The 17,526-nt window shown below is 41.9% G+C and overlaps 1 long non-coding RNA gene across 1 annotated transcript; it reads right to left on the bottom strand.

Moving 5' to 3' along the window:
• Positions 1 to 14,270: 14,270 nt before the first annotated feature.
• On the bottom strand, positions 14,271 to 16,448 carry LOC109498133. The gene is made up of 2 exons (XR_002154765.3): positions 15,797 to 16,448; positions 14,271 to 14,887 (listed from the first exon to the last, which is right to left on the bottom strand). It is a non-coding gene; the product is annotated as an uncharacterized LOC109498133 (long non-coding RNA).
• Between the last annotated feature and the right edge of the window lie 1,078 nt (positions 16,449 to 17,526).

Genomic DNA, 17,526 nt, shown 5'->3' with positions numbered 1-17,526 from the left:
GAAGCTATGGCCCATGTTGAGGTGCTATGACCAGCCATAATTGAGATATATGGACAGTGTGCATGACTTGGCAGCCAGACTACCAGGGGTTCAAATTCCACCTCTGCCTCTCACTATTTGTGAGAGCCTAGAAGAAGGAGAGACAGATTTGGTGAACAGCTGGTTAGTTTCTACTGTAGTAAAAGTATTATCTCTAGGCCATGAGAAAACTGACACTCATAGGTATTAAATTCTTGTCCAAGATCTTTCAGTAAATGGCAGAGTCAGAATTCAAACCCAGGTGTAACTGGCTCTAATATCTATAGCTCATGACTCACCATTGCCAGCTGTCTCTCAGGGACACAGAATTAGCCCTTGGCTGTATGCAGGAGTGGGATGGGATGAGGGTGGAGGGTTGAGTTCTACAGGAAGTTACAAAGCTATAATGCCTGTCACCTCAGTCCTGGACTTGCTAGGTAGAGATGATGTACCTAGTACAAGAACAGAGTGAAGCAAGAATTCGCTGCAGCCGAGTAATGCCAGGACCACTTCTTATTTAGGGGTCAAGAGAGGGTTCTGGGTAAATTGGGGGAGGTTGAGTAGGGACCTCCCCCACCTCTGCTTGGGCTCTCAAATTCTTTTCCAATTCAACATGTTTAGACACTTTGGCTTTCTTAGTATTTATAAAGATATTTTTCCTATATATCTCAATCTCTGAAAGAAATAGATGTGCCTGGCCCAAACAAACCCCTTCAGAGGGTTGGAAAAGTTCCACCTCTGGACAATTTTATTTTGTGTTCAATTGTCTGATCTCTTTGCTGACTCCTAGCATTTCAGTTTAATATTAAAACCATCAATTTGCCTCAAGAGATTAAGTCACGATCAATAGAAACCCTGAAGGAGAAGATAATAGGACTTACATTATTTATACTCTCAGTCTTTGTCTTCCAGACATTGGTGAAATGGAACTTAGGAAATTGCTGTAATAAAGCAGAGCCCAGGACAAGAGGCTTTCACCGCATAGCAGCTATAGGGACACTGGAGCACCGGGAAGTGGGCAGTAGACTATGTGGCTGCGCACTCAGAAAGAGAGGTGGCCAAGGGAAGAGTTACCACTTGTCACCATTTCCCAGGGAAAACTCATCCTGACCTCAAACAGTGGAAGAAGCGTGAGGAACATTTGCGGGAGAGTTATTTTATGCTTGATTGGCACTTGAGTGATGGACAGCACTGTAAAATGTACCTTTTTATCAGGGGATAGGGTCTACTCCCACTGAACTAGAAAACAAAGAAACCTCTGGGTAATGAGACTTGTTTTACTTAGAGTGAGAGACCCAACAATATTGTGATTTGAAGAACAAGTAAGTTTTTCTCTCTAGCTTACAGTTCCAATGTGGATGACCCAGATCAATGGAGCAGCTCTGTTCCTTGAGCCGTTCAGAGATACAGGACCCTGAAAATCGCTGCCCCACTATACCCTGCGCTGTCAATGCTGAGTTTCCACCAGTCTATGCTCCAGCTTGGTGAGGTGCACACACAGTGTGTTAAGGCCTGGGCCTGGAAATGGCAAACATTGCTTCCCTCCCTTGGAGAGAAATCAGCAACAAGGCCACACTCAGGGGATGTAGTCTGTACCTGGGGTGGCCATGTACCACTAAACCCTGCTGCCTTAGATTTAGAAGAAGAGAAGGGTGCCTAGTGGGCAACACAGGATTCAATGTCAAGGAAGGGGAAGGGATTCTTTTTTTAATTATTATTAATATAATTTATTGTCAGATTGACTTACATACAACACTCAGTGTTCATTCCAATGACTGCCCTCCTCAATGCCCATCACCCATTTTCCCCTCTCCCTCACCCCCCATCCACCCTCAGTTTGTTCTCTGTATTTAAGAGTCTCTTGTGGTTTGCTTCCCTCCCTCTCTGTTGGTAACTATTTTCCCCCCTTCCCTTCCCCTATGGGCTTATGTTAAGTTTCTCAAGATCCACATATGAGTGAAAACATATGATATCTGTCCTCCTCTGACTGACTTATTTCACTTAGCATAACACTCTCCACTTCCATCTGTGTTGGTACAGAAAGCCATATTTCATTCTTTCCCACTGCCAAGTAGTATTCCATCGTATATATAAACCACCTCTTCTTTATCCATTCATCAGTTGATGGACATTTAGGCTCTTTCCATAATTTGGCTATTGTTGAAAGTGCTGCTATAAACATTGGGGTACAAGTGCCCCCATGCATCAGCACTCCTGTATCCCTTGGGTAAATTCCTAGCAGTGCTATTGCTGGGTCATAGGGTAGATCTATTTTTAATTTTTTGAGGAACCTCCACACTGTTTTCCAGAGCGACTGCACCAGTTTGCATTCCTACCAGCAGTGCAAGAGGGTTCCCATTTCTCCACATCCTTGCCATCATCTGTAGTTCCCTGATTTGTTCATTTTAGCCACTCTGACTGGGGTGGGATGGTATCTAAGCATGGCTTTGATTTGTATTTCCCTGATGATGAGTAACATTAAGCATCTTTTCATGTGTCTGTTGGCCATCTGGATGTCTTCTTTGGAAAAGTGTCTATTCATGTCTTCTGCCATTTCTTCACTGAATTATTTGTTTTTCGGGTGTGGGGTTTGGAAAATTCTTTATAGATTTTGGATACTAGCCCTTTATCCAGTATGTCATTTGCAAATATCTTTTCCCATTCTGTCCGTTACCTTTTAGTTTTGTTGATTGTTTCCTTTGCAGTGCAGAAGCTTTTTATCTTGATGAGGTCCCAATAGTTCATTTTGGCTTTTAATTCTCTTGCCTTTGGAGATGTGTCAAGTAAGAAATTGCTGCAGCTGAGGCCAGAGAGGATTTTTCCTGCTTTTTCGTCTAGGGTTTTGATGGTTTCCTGTCTCACATTTAGGTCTTTCATCCATTTTGAGTTTATTTTTGTGAATGGTGTAAGAAAATGATCTAGTTTCATTCTTCTGCGTGTTGCTGTCCAGTTCTCCCAGCACCATTTGTTAAAGAGACTTTTTTCCATTGGATACTCTTTCCTGCTTTGTCAAAGATTAGTTGGCCCTACATTTGTGGGTCCAATTCTGGGTTCTCTATTCTATTCCATTGGTCTATGTGTCTGTTTTTGTGCCAATACCAGACTATCTTGATGATTACAGCTTTGTAGTAGAGGCTAAAGTCTGGGATTGTGATGCCTCCCACTTTGGTTTTCTTTTCCAAGATTGCTTTGGCTATTTGGGGTCTTTTGTGGTTCCATAAAAATTTTAGGATTGTTTGTTCTAGCTTAGGAAGAATGCCAGTGCAATTTTGATTGGGATTGCATTGAATGTGTAGATTGCTTTGGGTAGTATTGACATTTTAACCATATTTATTCTTCCAATCCGTGAGCAAGGAATGTTTTTCCATTTCTTTGTGTCTTTTTCAATTTCCTTCATAAGCTTTCTATAGTTTTCAGCATACAGATCTTTTTATATCTTTGGTTAGGTTTATTCCTAGGTATTTTATGGTTCTTGTAATTGTAAATGGGATCCGTTTCTTTATTCCTCTTTCTGTTGCTTCATTATTGGTGTATAAAAATGCAACTGATTTCTGTACATTGATTTTGTACCCTGTGACTTTGCTGAATTCATGTATCAGTTCTAGGAATCTTTTGGTGGAATCTTTTGGATTTTCTACGTAGAGTATCATGTCATCTGCGAGAAGTTAAAGTTTGACTTCTTCTTTGCCTATTTTGATGCCTTTTATTTCATTTTGTTGTCTGATTGCTGATGCTAGGACTTCCAGTATGTTAAACCACAGTGGTGAGGGGCACCTAGGTGGCTCAGTTGGTTAAGCATTCGACTTGGGCTCAGGTCGTGTTCTCACGGTTTGTGGGTTTGAGCCCTACGTCGGGCTGTGTCCTGACAGCTCAGAGCCTGGAGCCTGCTTCAGATCCTGTGTCTCCCTCTCTCTCTCTGCCCCTCCCCCGCTCATGCTCTGCTGCTGCTCTCTCTTTCTCTCAAAAATAAACATTAAAAATTAAAAAAAAAAAAGTGAGAGTGGACATCCCTGTCATGTTCCTGATCTCAGGGGGAAATCTCTCAGTTTTTCCTCATTGAGGATGATATTAGCTGTGGGCTTTTCATATATGGCTTTTATGATGTTTAAGTATGTTTCCTTCTATCCCGACTTTCTTGAGGGTTTTTATTAAGAAAGGATGTTGTATTTTGTCAAATGCTTTTTCTGTATCTATTGACAGGATCATATGGTTCTTATCTTTTCTTTTATTAATGTGATGTATCACATTGATTGATTTGCAAATACTGAACCAGCCCTGCAGCTCAGGAATGAATCCCACTTGATCATGGTGAATAATTCTTTTTATATGCTGTTGAATTCGATTTGCTAGTATCTTGTTGAGAATTTTTTCATCCATGTTCGTCAGGGATATTGGCCTGTAGTTCTCCTTTTTTGTGGGGTTTCTGTCTGGTTTGGGAATCAAAGTAATGCTGGCTTCATAGAATGAGTCTGGAAGTTTTCAGGGAAGGGATTCTTTTAGCAAAGTACTAATGCTATGAAATGTGAGGGGGAAGAGGATATCAACAGTGCAAGAGCCTGTCAGGGGCTAGTAGATGCTCTACCAGTGGGACCCAATGTGTCCCCTTGTCCTTCTCATCTGAGTGGACTTTGATGAACTTAATGGCCGTCTACTGAAATTGAAGGCTGAGAGGAGGTAGGATTCCGTGGACCAGACTACCCAGAAGAGGAAAGAGAGAGGGAGGGGTTGGTGACCCAGTGGCTACAAGAAGGGCTGGCTAGGAGGAGCTGCCCCAGAAGTGAAGTGAAGGCTGTGTCTTTTGAAGAGTTACTGGGTGAGAGAAGGTAAATTGAATAGTAAGGAGACTCTGTTCCTGAACATTCCTGTGAATATTCTCTCAAAGGATGAGAAGGCGTGACTGGAACCTGAAGTAAAAACACTGTATGAAATCCTTCTGGATCATGAGTGACTTGTTTAGGAATGGACTGTTCCACTCTCTTCTACTGTGGCAGGGGTGCGAGGAGCATAGTGCTTCTCTGGCCTAACTTAGTGAGAAGGTTCTCCACAGGGACTCTGTTGGCCCACACATGGAAGATTTTCCTTGACATTCTCCTCTAGGGAGCTGTGCTTCACCCCTGAACCACTCCTTACTCATAATTTCTGATTTAATATGTCTTCCTGCCCAGATATTAAAACACCAAAAGGGCACGAGGGCCTGAGGGCATGGACCCCAGCTGTCTAGGTATATGCTGTATATACAGTTTCTAACACATGCTCAGCACATAGTAGGTGCTCAATTAATAACTGAATTGAATTTCTTCCAGGCCCTATGGCTTGCTGCCAAACAGGGGAAAGGCTTGTGACGATGCAAATGGAGGGACTGCAATCTAATGCAGTTGGGATCCCTCCCAGGGATTCAGAGCCACCTCTGGCATCTGCTTGCATCAACCTTAGGACCTTAGACAGGGTGCTTGAGCACCCACCCAGGCCAGTCCCTGATAGCTGCTCATGACTGCTCAGCCCAGTGCCTCAGGATTCCTCAAAGCAGCCCAACCCAATGGACCCATTTACTCCCCACACCCATGGTCACAGCATATGCTGCTGGCTGCTACAGCCACCACAAAAGAAGAGATAAGCATCACTCTGCCCCAGAATTATCTCCCAGCCATCCTCCCATTGCCTCCCTGTCCTCCAGGGCCACTCCTCCATCTGGGCTCTCTGAACCTTTGCACCAGGATGAAAAGCCTTCTTTATCCACAATCTCTTCCTGAAATCTTACCTCCATTTCCTTTCTCTTTCTGGGAAGGGGGTGGGGTGGGAGAAGATGCTCAGTGTCCAGTACCAGGTATTCCAGAATGCCTTCAGGGGAGGAGTCCTCCTCACCACCTTAAGAATTCCAGACCAATTGTACTCTACCCTTCCCTAAAGCTCTGCACTTCTGGGCAGCTCCTTTCTTCCAGCTAAGCCATCCTATCCCCGCTTCAGTTCTGTCATCTACAGACATCCTGACTGTACTTTTCTCTTCCCTTGAGGAATATAGTAATTTGTTCATGATCTCCATCTGTATCTCATGTCCTGTGTCATCTGGATTGGCCTCACAGCCCCTGTGGACATCAGGACTTGGATTTCTTGACCTCATCCACAGAACTTTTCATCTTTTCACTTCAGCTGCCCTCTGGTTCTCTCCCCAACCTTAGCTTAGCAAGCTTCCTAAGAGCAGAGGCTCTGTTTAATTCCTTTTAAGATCTGAGACCTAGGACAGTATTCAGCTTACAGAAGGTTCTCAAAAAATGTTTGCATGAATGGAAGAATGAACATGTCAAAGATAAGTGCCTAGCCCATATTTGAGATACAGAAGTAATATACTAGATTTATAATTCAGAGACACTGCATTAATCAAGTCACAAAGCTCTTAGCTTTGGTTTGTTGTAATTATCAGTGCAAGTTCCTTAGGTGGAGAATGCTCGTATTATTAATAACTTTAGTGATTTGATTAAATGAAAGATTGCCATACTTGATTCATGACTGATAATTTCAGATCTTTGTGTAGGGCTATTATAAGAAAATACCTAATGATATGGGGAGGCAGAAATAGGGTCTGATCTGAAATGTGATAAGTCATCATTGAAAATTTCAGTCCTCTGGCTTCCTTTCTGGGATGTAAAACTGGTAATGAAGTCAAATAAAAACAAACAACAAACAAAAATCACTACTACCCCTTCACCCAAATACAGGGCCAAGGGACCATTTTCCTCCTATTAAAGCTTCATCAGACAAGGACCTCCAGGGACGAGACTGTAGTCCAACAAAATCAGATTTATTGATGTGAGCTTAGTGACATCAAAGCAGCTGTGAAGTGCTGCTCAGTAGGAGGGAGGAAGTTTGTAAAGTCAAGGCTCCAGCAGAATGATCTGAGGAGAGTCTAAAGGAAGTGGGGATCGAAGCACCTGGGTGGCTCAGTCAGTTAAGCGTCTGACTTCAGCTCAGGTCACGATCCCGCGGTTTGCAGGCTTGGGCCCCCCCTTCTGGCTCTGTGCTGACAGCTCAGAGCCTGGAGCCTGCTTTCTGTATCTCTCTCTGTCTGCTCCTCCCCCATTCTCTTTCTTTCTCTCTCCCTCTCTCTGAAAATGAGTTAACTTCAAAGAAAAAAATAAACAGGGGCACCTAGGTGGCTCAATCCATTGAGCATCTGACTTTGGCTCAGGGCGTGATCTCGTGGTTTGTGAGTTCGAGCCCCCATCAGGCTCTGTGCTGACAACTCAGAGCCCACAGCCTGTTTCAGATTCTGTGTCTCTCTCTCTCTGCCCGTTCCCTGCTCACATTCTGTCTCTGTCTCTCTCAAAAATAAATATTAAAAAAAATTTTTAATAAATAAATAGGGAAAAAGTGAAGTGGGGGTCATGTCTGGGCTGGTTGAAGTTTCTGAGGCAGAATGAGGAGAAACTACAATGAATCAGGGGTTGCATACCATTGGGAGCAGGGATGATTCTGCCTGTGGATATTCCTAGTAAAAGATGGGTGTAGTAAAGCAGATCTAGGGGAATCACTGGTAAGAAAGCAGTGGCCATTCAAAGCAGGGGTTGTTCTGGCATTTTATAACCACAAGCCAGACTTTGGAAGAAATGTGATTTTCTGTGACTTTGCTCTTGGCTTTACCTGGGTCTGTTCTGCCAGCCCGGGGAACAGCAGGGCTGCTTTTACTCCCTTTCAATCTGAGCTTACTTTCATTCTTTCAGGCCTGGATAAGTTTTAACTCTTTCAAATAACTGGATTTTGCCCATTTAAACACTCTCTTTTAAATCATGCTAATGTCACATATCTACATTTCCTCTGCTATGGTGACGTGACCACCCACCACACATGGGATCAGAGGCCCCGCCAAGTTCAATGGGGCCATATGCAGGGCAACTGCAGGATGCCTCATTAAAACAATTGGAGTCAAATAAAACTCAGAAGTGACTTCTTCCTGGCAAAAGTGGAGCCAGCCTCTGCTTGCTGTAGCATGACCAACTTCTTGTGACTGGTATCAGAGAACCTTTATCTCTAATGAGGCCCAAAGCATTCACTAAGAGAAAGTGCTTATTAGTTCCTTATCTCTCACTTCTTAAAAAAAGAGAAAAAAGAGGAAAACCACTTAGAGTTTGGACACATGAGGAGCCAAGCTATCGTGGCTAATGAAAAATAATTCCTATACTCTAGTGGTCCTCAGACTTTAATGTGCTGCAGAAACACCTGTAGGTCTTGCTGAACACCAGACTGTGGAGATTCTGCTTCAGTAGGCTCCAAGAATTCACATCGTTAACAAGTTCCCAGGAGATACGGATGGTGCTGGTGCAGGGACCACATCTGAGAGCCACTTCTGTAACTCTTAGTACTGCCACCTTCTACACATTTGCACTTTCTGTCCTTCCTGCTTGAAATGCCTTCCCTGCTCTCCATCTAACTGATGGCTTGTCTTAATTTGGTATGCCTCCTTTGTGGCCATTGTATTAGCTAGTTACTGCTGCATGACGAAGGACCCCAGGGAGGACCCCCAGAATGGTGGTTTGAGGTGTTCAGGGCAACCATTCCCCAACAAAGACCCTTATTAAACTGGTCAAAATTAATAAAGTCAATTGTTCAAAATCTCTGGAGATTGATTGAGGGGTTTACAACAAATTGAGAAACCTTAATCCTGCAAAATGTGTGGACACGTAACAAGAAGAGTAGAAATCCATGATATTCAAGCCAGGGATTGTAGCCATCTTCCCACAGCTCTGCCTTCTGGAAGAACTGTTTCAGTGAACTTGGCAACCAAGTGGCAGTTCACGTCTCTCCCAGATCTCTGGGGGTGGAACAGGTATTCCTGCTGGTTTTGTCAGACAGCGAACATGAGCAGATTCCATTTTCCATATCTCTATGCTGTAGAAGACCTATAACAAGTAAGTGGGAGCAGTTAGGTGGCATTCGTTTCCTTACTCACAACTTCTACTACATAGAGAAGATCCTTCATTAGGAAGCCACTGAAGACTAGAACCCGCCTCTCTAACTGGCAACCAGGAAATTTCAGATCTCATCCTCTTTGGGTCTGTGTTGCAGAAGATCCATACTGGGGACAAACTTGGGAGTGGCAGCAGCCTGGCATGGGACCACCTTCCAGCACCCACTCCCCACTATCAGTACGCACAGCTCCTACTCCATAAGGAGGACCCAGGTGGAGCAATCAGTCAAGAGTCAATTAGTAGCAGAACCTGAAACACCTTTTTAAAGTCCCCATAGAGTATTCACCAATATTGACCATATCCTGAATCATAAAACAAATCTTAACAAATTTTAAAAGTGTGAAAATATAGAGTATATTCTGTCCATAGTGGAGTCAAACTAAAAATAAATAATAAAACGACACTTAAAAATCTTCAAACATTTGAAAAATTAGCAGCACGTGGTTACAAAACTCAAACTTGTCTGTGCACCTGATGCATAGTAAGCCAATGTCTGAAATATTGGTTTTGAAGCAAAGAAAGTTTATTGTCAGAAGAGCAGTCCAATGAGAAGGCAGAGAATCATTCCCAAAAGCAGCCTTGCTCTGTTGAGCCTACAGATAGCTTATCCACATAAGAGGAAGGTAAGGGGTTTCTTGAAACCAGGGATGGGGAGGCTTGAAACAGTCTGGAGGTAAGCATTCTTTTGAAAAATGGGACACTATTTACGACCTGGTACAATCAGATATGTCAAGACAAATTTTACCATCCTGTCCCCATTAGGTTTCTACAATCACTGGGTAAGTAAGGAATGGGGTAATGATTGGTCAAGCATGATGTTAAGAGGTGCAAAGAGCATAATTAAGTAGGGAGCTAAACAGAACATGGAGCTAAGTTAACAATCAAACTAATAAAACCATAGTTCTGTTCATGCTTTCAAAACAGGTCCATGAACCAAGCATCCAGCCTCAACACTTCTTAATCATCAATGTGTGGGGCTTGGATAGTGGAGCATGCAACTCTCCATCTCAGGGTTGTGAGCTCAGGCCCCATGTTGGTCATGGAGCCTACTTAAAAAAAAAAAAAAAAGAATTATCATGGGTCAAAGAGGAAGTCTCAAAAGAGATTTAAAAAAAGTAAATAGAACTGAATGACAATGAAAACATATCAAAATTTCTGAGATGCAATTAAGCAAAGCTAAAAGGAAAATTTATAGCACTGAACATTCAGATTAGAAGAGAGAAAAGGCCTCAAATCAATAATTTAAGTTTCTACTTCAAGAAAACAGAAAAATAGCAAAAGAAGAGAAAAATAAGCCCAAATCAAGCAGAAAGAAAACTATAAAGATAAGAGTAGGTATCATGGAATTGAAAACAGAAAAACAGAGAAAATTAATGAGACAAAAAGCTGGTTCTTTAAAACAAATCATTGTCATTGATGCACTTTTAGAATTAGTGAAAAAAAATTCTAGCCTGGGAACTGAGATTTTTAAAAACATCCCAGGGGAGTCAATGTGCACCCAGGGTTCAAAGCCACAGGTAAAGGATTTCAGGTCAGCTTGTGCTGGTTCCTCAGGCTGATGAGAGAAGAGTTTGGGGTGCAGGGAAAATGCTCCACGTACCCAACAGCTCCTCTACATATCCAAAGTGCATCCTTGCTAAAACACAAAGCCTTCTCCATGACCATGATTCCAGTTAAATTCTGAGATATGCTTACAGCTCAGTCCTCTCTGGGTCTCCATTTCCTTGCTGTGAAATGAAGATAATAGTACTTATCTTGAAGGACTAGTGTGAAGATTAAATTATATGATGTGTACAAAGTGTCCAGTCCAGTGCTTGACAGATAACCATTTTTGGCTATCAAGTAACAGAAAACCCAACACAAGAACATTTATTGTCTCACAAAAGAGTGGTCCTAAAGGTTAATCTCAAGGACACAGGATCTTTGGGCTCTTGCATCCACTGTATTGAGACTTACCTTTTGGGTTTACAAGATGGCCTCAAAAGCAGATAGGACAATGTTGAGCTGAAGAACAGTCTTTCCTCCCCTGTGTTGTCAACACCAAAATACTACCCCAAACCACCCAGCTCTTTGTGTCTCATGGGCCAGAATGGAATCATACCTTATGTCCAAATCAATGCCTCAGAAGGGATAACATTGCCATAAACAGCTTAGAAAAGGGAGAGTTTTAAAAATAAAAACAAATACAAAAAAAAAAGGGTGCCCAGATCCCACTCCCAGAGATTGAGTAAATTGGGGATGAGCCTGAGCACAAGTGGATTTTCAAAGCTTCAAGATAACTCCCAACGTGCAGTCATTCCTGAGAATCACTGGCTTTGGCTCTCCTGTGAATAATGTCGTCATCCATTTAACGAGAGAAACTGCCGTGAATAGCCCATACTGGTTGCCACAGTCTCTTTGTGTTAGACCCTCCATTTCCGAAGGAGTGGTGATTGGCTTTGCAATCATAGTCTGCATTTTTAAAAATTTTTTTTTAACGTTTATTTATTTTTGAGACAGAGAGAGACAGAGCATGAACGGGGGATGGTCAGAGAGAGGGAGACACAGAATCTGAAACAGGCTCCAGGCTCTGAGCTGTCAGCACAGAGCCCGACTCGGGCCTCCAACTCACGGACCGCGAGATCATGACCTGAGCCGAAGTCGGACGCTTAACCGACCGAGCCACCCAGGCGCCCCTCATAGTCTGCATTTTAACACGATCCCCAGGTGAGTCTGATGACCAGGTAAGTGTGAGAAGTGCTGGTGTAAAAGACACCTCTGCATGATCTCCCTGTCTCAAACCTGCAGCTCCGTCTCCAACTGTTTCTAGTCTTACCCCAGGTTTTCCCTGGGTTCATGTAATCATGACTTCCAATGTCTTGCTACCTGGGAACATACAGCACCCCATCTCGCTTTGCCAGATAGACTGACTGAGTCTTTAGAGCATCTAGGGTGAGACTCCACCAGGTGATAGACTTCAGGTGAGAATACTTTGTTACGGTCTTGATAAATATGTGACACTTCCTTCAATAGGTCAAGGCCCTTCTGGGGTGCTTTGAGGAGTCAAAATTGAATAATGCATGGACTTTCTTGCCAAGCTTGCAAAGTAGAAGGGCCAAATAACAAAAACATGACAACAATAAGTACATTTACAGAACTTTAAACCTACGAGATGATTTTATTTCTACATGGTCCTTGCAAAAACAGGCTTAAAGAAGTTACCTGGTTGTCAAGTCCATACATCTCAGTGTGTGCTAAGTTTGGCTCTGAGAACCAGGACTTTTGACCACAAACCAGGATTTCCAGATAAAATACAGGAAACCCAGTTAAATTCTAATTTCGTTGAATATTTTTTAGTATAAGTATGTCACATGAAATATTTGAGAGACATTCCAAACATTTATATATTATTTATCTGAAATTCCAATTTAAATGAGTATCCTATATTTTTATCTGGAAACCCTATTTCACAACCCGTTTTTCTCTAGCAGAATGTGATGGGTGCTGGTTATTTTCACTTAACCAAATTCCTTTCCTTCCTTCATGATCCTAGTACCCAGCATAGCCATTATAGTACATTATAATAGTACTATCTACTGCTGAGGCACTGAGGTAACTGCCGCTAATAGCTTGAAGCTATGAAATGGAAGGTCTGTAGAGTCTTTCAATGTGACATCCCTCCTGTCTGCCCTTGAGGCATCATCATCATCACAAAGGCCCCCAAGATTGGGGACCACATTGGGCTTCCAGTGATGCTTCAGACCCAGGCCCTCAAAATGGTCAAGGGCATAATGCTTCCTGATGAGGTCTGGGGAGAATTGGGTTAACGTATACAACGTGTTATTTCCCTTATAAGTTCTGAACCAGTTGAGAGAGAGACACAGAACTTAGGAAGATGGAGGTCAAAATAATCATCTTGAACACACACTTAGCATTTACAATTCTGTGTTCAGATGGGGATGTTGAAGGTGTGAATCCAAGGGACTGATTTCTGAAACAACACACTATGGATCTGACATTTTAACTTTAAAACCAAATCCTTCAAAAGTTATTTTGTGCTCCGGCCATCTCTTAGGATTATCATCCTCATTAGTTCGTTAACGGTGGTTTTGCTCTATTTTAGTCTGTAGTCCAAACCCCCTGATCTCTCTTCTTCTTGCCCACTCTGCACACTGTTGTCAGCCCCATCTGCCCTAAGCCTTGTTTCAATAACACCACTCCCCTCCTCAAAAACCTTCAATGGCTCCCTGTTTTCAGTTCTTCACATCTCAATTCTTCCTGCCCCTTCAAAGTTCTCTGTCATCTGTCTTAACCCACACCTGAGTCTTGCTCACCTGCCCCTCTGCTCTTCATTCTCACTCACTGAGCTGATCCCCACTTTAAACCTGTTCCACTCACACTTCTCCCTGGGACAGCCTCTTTTCTTGAACTTCCACATCTTCCCTGTCTCTGCAAATTCAGCTCCAGTCCATTGATTTCCTCCTCCTTTAAACCGAAATGGCAAGTTTTTACTCTGAGAAACATATTAGCCTCTTTGTGCCATCATTTATCACTCACTGTTTCTTTTCTCCCCCAGTAAATCTCTAAGAATAGAGACTACATCTTATGAAATTTCTATATTCCCCATTGCACAAGCCCATTGTGGAGAGTGACTGAGAGATCCCTGATTGCTTGCTTGTTAATTACCTAAAAACTAGTCTCTCCAAACTCAGGATCAGGATTTGATGTGGATTTGATGAACACACCTATACTCTCCCTATTCCTTTGCTTACTGATGTGTAAACATTTGTCTTTATATCCTACAGGTTTTTTTTAAGGTTTTATTTATTTTTGACAGAGAGAGAGGAGAGAGAGGGAGAGAGAGAGAGAGAACATGAGCAGAGGAGGAGCAAAGAGAAAGGGAGACAGAGAATTCCAAGCAGGCTCCACAGTCAGTGCAGAGCCCAACGTGGGGCTTGAATTCATCAGCTGTGAGATCATGGCCTGAGCTGAAATCAAGAGTTGGCTGCTTAACCTACTGAGCCAGCCAGGTGCCCCTTAACATCATACAGTTTTAATGAAAGCTACTATCATTTATTTGTGTATTTATTCCTGAGGACACACTGCTATTAAGCAGCAGAAACTGACCTGAACCCAGATATACTTGCCCCAAAGTCCATGATTTTAACTGCAAGGTGTTATTTGCAGTCATTATTACAGTGTGAAGAAACTAGTCTCGGTGATGCATCATTTCTCAAAGTGTAATTTTTGGGGTCCTACTAGATTTTTATGTGAAATCAAGATTCCATGGCTAAGTCAGTTTGGCAAACACTGCATAGAACAAGAGTAATTTTTATTAAAGAGCTTGACACCTTTAACGAACTGAAATACATTATAAATAGTCAAAAAAGGAACATGATCCACAGGGTTCCAAATGTATTTGATTTGGGATTATTTTTCATACAGACTCTCAAAGGACCAGTGCATTCTGGAATGTGTTTTAGAAGCGTGGCTTGACAGCATACTTATGTTGTCAGTTGTTGTTTTTTTTTTTATCCCTTTTCTGGATTCACTTCATTTCCATGTTTTTTCTCTGAAGGGGAGTACCCCAAGCCCCATTAGGCATTTCTGTTATTAAGGTTTATGACAAAGCTAGGATGACTGTTATCTCTGATTTTTAATACCTTTCTGGGTGATGGACATGGTGTTAACTATTGACCTTTTGGGGGAAGTTGCACACTTGGGATCAAGGTCATCAGGCAACATGAATCTCCAGCTACAACCCTCCGTCATCCCTGGTGCCCTGACTCATTTGTCCCCAGAGTGCGATGCACCTAGACGAGGTGGGGTCCAGGATGTGCCAAGGGACACAGTGCGTGTTGTAGAGCAGCAGAAGGCAGACAGCAGGTCAGTCTGCCTGTGGCGAGCAGTGAGATGAGGTGAACAAATTGCTGGGGAAGGAAACCAGAAAAGCTTTAAGGGCACGCTCAACATTTAGCTTATTCTAAATCTATTAAGTTATTCTTGTCCCAGTTGAAACTCATTGGATGATTTCATGTTCACTCACTTAGTCTCAGTTTTTCCTAGAAGAACAGCTGGAGCACTGGCTCCTAACTGTTTCCCTGGGTCTCAGTCCCTGAGAAGACACATCTTCAGAGCCTTAGATTGCCCCTGCCTCATGTGTCCTGCAGGTCAGGCAGTTTCCCATCCAGAAATAAAACAGTGTTGGTTTTTTCTTGATTGACATTTTTGAATGACCTTTGGTGTTTAGCTTTGTAATGGATTTACTCATATATTTAGTCGTTTATTCATAATATTTACTGACCACCTATTTCATGCTAAGCTCTATGCTTTGTGTTTAAAGAACAAGCAGAAACCCAGACTTTGCCCCAAATTCGTTCCCATTTCAGTGTGGGAAACAGATACATACTATATTGCAATGGTGCACAGATAAGATGGGCACTCAAACAGAAGGAAGCACCATCTCAACATGGGTGGAGGCTTCTGGAAGAGTGGGCCAGTTGGATAATAGTTGGCCAAGCAAAGGTGGGGAAGGTGAGTATAGGGGGTGTGGGAGCTGAGGAAGGGATTCCTGGTAGAAGGGTCAAAATGAGCCCAGTGCGGAGGTGAAAAATAGAGTATATATAGAATCATTCAGCGTTAGTAAACCATTTACCAGCTCCCACACATCTACACACTTTTAAGGAAAGGCTGGAAGTAGAGAGATGGTCCCCCAGCATTGCATTATCTTCTGTTGCCCATATCTCTTTTCTAGATCTTAACTATCAAGAAATAATCACAATCTTGCAGTTGTGCAAGATCTCAGGTCTTGTGATAGATTTTTTTCCTATTCCACTTACCGATTAATGAAGCCTCAGAAACGAGTTCAGACCTCTTCCATGGTTAACACTCAGGAGAAAGTCTCATTTCAGCAGTTAGGAACAACAGTGTCATTTTTCAGGGCCATATGCTTGAGATGAATCAAGGTGCCTCCATTACTAAAGTGAGTCCAGAAGCCTGAAAAATGCTTCTACAAATTCAGGAAATACTGTGCAATGAAATATTCCTGCCACAGTAGTCGAAGCAGAGTTAATACACTTCATCTTTTCAGATGTTAAGTGGTAAGCACTGGCCCTGTGTTTTCACCAGTATTCTTAAGAAAGAACAACTCTCCCCCTGAGAGGTCAAGTTTCTTCTTAAGAATCGTATTCTTTTTGGGTGATGCTAATAGAATTGTAATTCTTATCATAATCCTGAGAAATTGTTGGACACAGCATAGATCTGAGTCTATGTGCTGCAAAAACAGAAATAAAACATGGATAATCAATCGTAGCCCCCAAATCCTGAAATCTACAATTTTAAATGGTGGTACAGGAAATTAGAAGTCCTTTCTGATAAACATGAATCAAATTAATATATTTGATTCAAATTAATGAAATATATATATATATATTTCATATAAATTATGAAAACATGAATCAAATTAATATACCACCTTTAGGTGCCAGAGAAAAAGTGGGATGGTAAAATGGCAAAAGCCCATAGATTTTGTTTTCTGTTTTCTTAACTTTATTGAGATATACTCAATATATGACACTGTGTAAGTTTAAGATGTTCAGTGTGATGATTTGATACCTGTATATATCTGAAATGTTTACCACAATAAGGTTAGGTAACATCCTTCGCCTGGCATAATTGCTATTTTGTTGTCATTATAGTGAGAAGGTGAAAGCAACATTCTCATAGCAACTTTCAAATACACAATACAGTATTATCAACTATAGTCACCATGCTGTGCATTAGGTCCCTGGAACTTAATCATTGTATAGCTGAAAGTGTATACCCTTTGACCAACATCTCCCTACTGCCTCCACCCCTAAGCCCCTGGCAACCATTCTACTCTGCTTCTATGAGTTCTATGCCTTTAGATTCCACATATAAGTGAGATCATACAGTATTTGTCTTTCCTTGTCAGATTTATTTCACTTAGCATAGTGCCCTCAAGGCCCATCCATATTGCTGCAAATGGCAGGATATTTTATGGCTGAATAATGTTCCATTATATATACCACATTTCCTTTAGCCATTCATTTTTTGATGGCCACTTAGGTTGTTTCCATGTTTTGGCTATTGTGAATAATGCCGCATTGAATATGAGAGTATAACTATCTCTTCAAAACAGTTATTTCATTACGTGGGATTAATGAAGTGGGACAAATGAACCCATGTTTTAACATCAGAAAACATGGATTGGAACAGAGATCTACTTAGCCATAATATGACCTAGGGGTGTCATTTGACCTCTCTGTGCCTCAGGTTCTTCATAGATAAAGGAAGGATAAGATCACCTGTTTTTGTACAATAACTTTGATGGTTAAAGATACTTGTAAAACACAGAATAATACTTGGCAGATACTCATTCTTAAATAAGGAGCAGCTCATGCCTCAGTTAGGATTCCATCCCTAAGCACCTAATGTATGTAATTACTTTTAAATTGACTTGTGAAATAGCTATGTCTCCCGCTCATTGCTGTCTTGAAGATATGAGTTCTGAACTTCCATTTTACCCTTAGTTGCATCTAATTCCCTA

Source organism: Felis catus, chromosome A3 (assembly GCF_018350175.1).
Source record: "Felis catus isolate Fca126 chromosome A3, F.catus_Fca126_mat1.0, whole genome shotgun sequence".
NCBI classification, from domain to species: Eukaryota; Metazoa; Chordata; class Mammalia; order Carnivora; family Felidae; genus Felis; species Felis catus.
Note: the sequence above shows the minus strand (reverse complement) of the source record. Positions and strands in the feature narration are given on the sequence as shown.